Raw genomic sequence first — 6410 nt, 5'->3', positions numbered from 1 at the left:
CAATCGCAGATTCTCCCCCTTGGCCAATCGCAAATTCAGTCGAAAAGGCACAACAACCATTTTATCAGGTTTTTAAGTCATGGAATCCCTAAAATGTAAGAACCCCTAACAAAGATTTTTACATATTTTTAATTTTATTGGGTTTGGTTTTAAAATCTTTTTTTTTACCTTAATCTTCTTACTGAACCTACTTGTTAAAACCCAATGCTAAAGTATAGTAAAACCTTACAAGATTAAAAAATATATCAACAAAGAAAAGATTTTTGGCAGTTTCAAAGAGGTCCATAGTAAAAAGTCTCGAAAATGTAGCATTACATGTTTGTAAGTAGCATTCCATTTTCGGTCAAGAAAAGAATTTTAGGATCATTAAATTTCTTTACAACTGAACAACATTTTAGGCCAAGGAATTCCATATTTTTCTGAAAATAACTAAGTTTTATGATGGTGAAATGCCTAGAAAAGTGTTTTGTTCGATAAAATCCCATGAGAGTCAGGAATTGGAACCTTACTCAGAGATAAATAAAGTGAAGCAACAAGAATTTGCCTTTCAATCTGCGAACTTATTTGCCTTCCACCCGAAAGACTCTTCCGTTGGCCAGAAAGAAGTCCCTTTATGGCCGAAACATTCCATATATCATCGCATTAACATTATAAATGTCCACTCATATAGCAGGCGGCACGTGTTAGCGCAATTAAAAAGCAGAACAGGACGGATCACCACAGAACCAAGGCGAAAAAATGAACCATCGTCAACTATATATTAAGTATTGCTAATAAATAATGTGGGAAAATATGACAAACTGAAAAATTCGAATTGGAACTGCCGACTCAAACAACAATCTATACGTATTATGTGGTATGTGACAAAATTTTTGCGGTTTTGCATGGGGCTTTTGTTAATTAATTGGTCTGCTTGCCATTTCCATTTCCATTTCATTTTCATTTTGGATTTTATTTTCGATTTGAGTTGTGAATTTTGATTTTATTATCAGCAAGGCGACAGAGCGCCAGTCGCCAGTCGATCGGGTATGCAGACAATAACATCCCGCGATATCATTAACAATCATTTGTGTCACATTTGAAATAGAAATAAAACATATTAAAATAGTTTTCGGTATATTAAAAGCATAAAATACGAATAACGAATACGAATACGAAGAATGTAAGGCGTATGAAATAATATGAACGAAAATAGACAGATGCCAGCAGCATCAACAAAAGAAAAGCCAACAACACGCTTTGGCTTTTAACCGCATTTTCCATTAATTTCATACTTAATATACTATACTCATCTAACATCTATTCCAGGGTTCTTTTCGGTGTTCGGGGTTCGGGGTTCGGGGCTAGGTCTTCCCTAAATCTCTTCGTAAATTTGTAGTTTTGCACAAAATTAAAATAAACATCTAAATTGGCTTCTCCTCTAAATTTAACCACATCGAAATTGTTCTTTTTTTTTAGTGATATTATCATTTTAGCATCTATTCTAAATCCTAAAGCGTTCAGGTAAACATTGTGTGAGGATTTTCTCTACTTAATTATATAGAAATATTTATTTTGGATAGTGATGTGTTTAAAGGTTAGGGAATCGCTAACATCAAAGAAAAACGAGTAATGAAAAGGAATGATTGATTTCTGAGTGAGGATGCATTTAATAATTCAAAATAGTTTTGCATCTCATTTAACAAATTAATAACAAACTAAATAAGAAATGCTTAGCAATAATTGTATTCGAAATAGCTTTACGTTCTTTATTTATGTTTTCAAAAATTAAACGAAAAAATTACTACATTTGTTTGTGGTTTCTAGAATTTAAAAATGTTCATAAACCTTTACTATTTTGGAATGGTTATGGATAAATTGTATATAATTTTTCTGTTTAAAGAGTTTCAAGTGGTTCATGTGGAATATTAAAACATTTTCTCTACATCATTTTGCAGGGTATTCTGTCTCCGTTACTACCAATTTTGATTCCCTTCAGCTTTATTTATTTATGTTTGGATTTTTTTGTCGTTTTTCTTTTTGTCAGCCTCATTTAAGGCGCTGCTCGCAGCGACGTCGTCGTCTGCAATTTGAAATATTCCTATAAATGTTTTGGCCTCACGGCCCCGCCGCAAACAAATAAAGACAAAAAACTCATATATATATATATATGTACATACATATATACATACACACATCCATCGGTGGCTGTGAGTGTGTGCGTGCGTGTGTGTGTTTCTGTATATGAACGATATCTGTCTCTTGTCTATATAGAAAAAAAATGTTAAATGTCTGAAACATGCGTACAAAATGCCATTGCAAAAGCAACAACAACAACAACAACACGAACGACAGCAATCAACAATCGCCAAGAAAAGCAAAGAGAACAAATGCTGGGGAAAATAGAAATGAACCAAAAAACAAAAGCAAATTTCAGCTAGACGACGATCAGAAAACAGAAAAATGCTTTTCCTTTGATTTATGTAGTTTTAGCGAGCGCTGCCAGCGTCGACGTCGACGTCAACGTCGCCAACATAGCAGCAACATGACACACACAGCATATTTATGTCCATATAGCCATATAGCCATATAGTCGGCGGGTACATTTGAACAATCTGTGCTCACTAAGTAGCGAACTGAACCGAATAATATGATTTGTATGTCAGTGGAAAGCTAGGCGGGAATTTTTCGGGGAAAGTGTGCAAGGCGTTTTCCTTTGCCTCCGCATGAATTGTACTTTGAACTGGGAGGAAAATTCGGATGGCCAAAGCGGAGAAGGTCATGGCAAAAATCTAGGGAAATTAAATAATTAACATATTTATAGTGCTTTTGAAATCTTGATTCAGGAAAACTATTCAGAGATAATCGAATTGTAAGCTGTAGAATTGCAGAAATATTTTTTAGCTTACAATTTACTCTTCCTATTTTAAGATGCATATTGTTTAAATTGTTAAGGAACATTAAAAGAAGAACATAATTAGTTGTGGAAATGTTTTATTTCACTTAATAATATACATATATTTTAAACAGCATGTTCTAAAAACTACTTCTGATAATTCCCAGCTACTCATAGTTTCTGACTTGATATTTAACAATTTCTAAAATATTTTATAACTATTAATTAAAGTTAGTTCTTCGCAGCTAAATGAATTTCTCCTAGCGAGGGTCATTGGCAATTAATACTGCGGCAGTTGTCACCTTCCAGTCAATTGCATAAACACAACCATAGATATATAAACATATACATATGTATATTGAGTGCTTTCTTATCAGTCGATTGTAGAGCGGTTATGTCAGTGCTCCGTCGAGTATCCGCGTTTTGTTTACAGTCCCACATTGTGGCCTATATCGGGCAGACAACTTTTGATGTGTGGGCTAACCGACTAACCAACTAACTAACCAACCAATCGACAAACCAACTGACTAACTGACTAACTGGCTAACTGACTATCTGACTAACTGACTGTTTGACTAACTGACAAAACCAACTGAAATGCACTGACTATTGCCACCTTAGCTGTTGGCAGTTGGCTGAAAGCAGTGAGCAGTGAGCAGTGAGCAGTTGGCAGTTCGTCGTTACTCGATCGCTTCGTCTTGGGCCACATTGCGCATACGCCGCGTAATCCGATAGAACAGTAGCCGGTGTGCGAGTGCTGCTGAGTGTGAAACTCTTTGACAATGCCCGTCAAGGTGTCAAAGCTTCAAACCGCATTCAGCCAGCGAAGACTACGTAAATCAAGACGTTAGTTCATAAATTCGATTCCCATCCAAATGCGATTGTGTATTGGTGAGTGTGTGTGTGTGTGTTTGTAAATTATTAAATAGCTTGATTGACAACCGTGAGCTAAGTCGATATCCGACCATAAGGTCTACTCACTGACTGCCTCACAGACTGTTTGTATTTCTATTTGGCTAGATGGTATATATATATATATATTGTATATATATAGATATATATATGTATTTGCTTGTGTGTATTTATGTGTGTGTATTCCTCTTGCCATCTTTTTGCGGTAGGCCCGATTGTTGCTGTTCCGAGACGTTTGTAACTGTCAATCATAAATTAGATGCCAATCAAAGCAACATCGGCAGCATCGCCAGCGCGAAATTGCCCGCATTCATTTAAATGGCAAATGGCGAACAAACGGCAAAATAGCAAAAAGTATAAAAAAAATAGCAAAAAAAAAAAAACAAACAAATAGAAAAAAAAGGCAAACGCACACAGAAAGACATCAAATGAAACAGAAGCAGCCAGTTGACGGCTTTTGACTGCATAACAGCCCACAAAATGAACGCACACCGAAAACAAAATGCCTCTTGCGGATCCAATAACCGATCGATATAATTGGATTCGAATTAAGTCAGTGGAGATTTTAAACAAGAAGGTCACTAGTTAATAATATTAGTACTCAGATTATCAGTAAGTAATCAAAGAATAATTAAATAGAAATTAAATCACTGCAATTCATCATTAAAAATTTACTATAAATTGTATGGAAATATATGAAACCAAAACTTAGTTTTCCAGTATCAGTAGAAACATTTTTAAGTGTATTGCATAAATATGCACTTATGCCTGTGCGGTTGAGTTTCTGTTTGACTGCTGTCACATGCAATTGATTTGATGGTCATTGAAGCCAGAAGGTCCAATCATTTGAGGCATTTATTTGGTCTAGTTGGAACTGTTAGAAGAAAAAATCAGCGGGAAAAATGGCAAGGGAGCTTATAATTTAGAAGAAATATGAACGAAAATATCCACTTTAACTAAGAACTTGACATTGAAATAATTTAAAAGCACATAAACAGCAAAGAAACATCAATAAATATAAGAGCGAACACGTGTATATATATTGATATTTATGTAGGTTATATTATAATTGATGTGTGAAGGCTGTCCAACGTTTGTACATAATAAAGAATCACAAAAGGTCTGAAGGACTGAATACTTTCAAAAAGTGAGAGTTCTAGGAAATTCAGAAGTGATTCGATTGAGCAATTTTCCCGGCAGTCGGCGAATGAAAAAAATTCACCATATTTTGCGGCTTCCATTCCATTATTTATAAGCTGACTAACCCCCGATACAAAGTGCCGCCCTAGCAACAGAGATTCGTTTATCGCCCTCTCGCTCGCACCCTTTCTCTATTTCTCTGACTTTGGATCAGGCCAAAAATATCACGTATACGTCATGTGTGTGCGTCCCGTAGGGCAATAAGCAACGCAAATGTTTTGTTTGCCAGACAAAACAGCAAGTAAAGTGGCAGTAAAACCGCAGTTAGCCAACCGGGCAACATCGTTAAGCTAACTTAGCTTAAGTTCAAGTTAAGTTGAGTTGAATTGAGTTCTTCATCTCACGATCAGTCGATCAACCGATCAACCGATCAACCGATCAGTCGATCAAGCGATCGGGCGATCAAACAATCGCCAAACGGATCGGATCTGTCGAGTCTGTTTGATCAGTTGATGGATCGAAATGGAAATGGATTTCGAACCGGGGAAGTTGGCACTCAGTAGTGGAAGTTTTTTGTGTATACAGTTCTGTTGTTACACGAGTATAGTGATAATATGTTCATTATTTTATTTAATGAATCCAATAAGAAATGAAAATCTTTGGTAAAATATTTGCAATTCCGCTTCGAATGTAAGAACTGTTTATGTATTATAAATAATATATGATGTGATATTTATTACCTTATAAATGTTTCGAATTTATTTAAAAAATGGAAAGACCAATCTTATCAGAATTGGGGAATTCGTATTGATTGTATTGATTTCCAAACCTTTAAACCATTTGCCATTTATCGTTCCTCGCTCTCTGTGTCGCTCTTTATCTCTCTGTCTATATCTTCCGATTTGCAACGATCGAGAGTACCTGGGCTGCGTCATCGAGTACAGCAATCTAGGTACTTACCCCCGCCCCATTTCCTCTGCCACGCCCTCGATTTGAATCATGCTGCAAGTCAGCCAACAGCCAACAATTGCCATTCGATTGGAATTGTAAATGGTTCGTTGCTGTTTGCCGGTTGCTATTGAAACGCTCTGGAAATTTCATCATGCCGTAGATCGATCTATCCCACCTTTCCACCGATCTTTCCCCCCTTTTCCCCTTTCCCCGCCTTCCCCCTTTTCCTCTATGTTTTTTTTCTGTAACTGGTCCGAATCAATCGAGGTTCGATTGATTTTTCCCATTCTTTTCTCCTTTTTTTTTTGGTTGTACTTTTTGGGTCGCCCTTTTGGCGTCAGTTTCGGTTTAAACACAGTAATAAAAGAAATCATGCCCCATTCCTGGGTAATTGTCTCGTTTTTTTGTTGTTTTTGTTTTTGGGGCGTGTGTCCCGGCCAAGTGTCGCCCGATCTCAACGATCCGATATTGAATCTGAATCGGAATCGGAATCAAGATTGGACTTCGAGGTGGAATTGGAATTGGAATTGGT

The sequence above is a fragment of the Drosophila ficusphila genome, unplaced genomic scaffold (assembly GCF_018152265.1).
Source record: "Drosophila ficusphila isolate 14025-0441.05 unplaced genomic scaffold, ASM1815226v1 contig_198, whole genome shotgun sequence".
Taxonomy (NCBI): Eukaryota; Metazoa; Arthropoda; class Insecta; order Diptera; family Drosophilidae; genus Drosophila; species Drosophila ficusphila.
The sequence above is the reverse complement of the archived record's forward strand: the minus strand, read 5'-3'. Positions refer to the sequence as shown.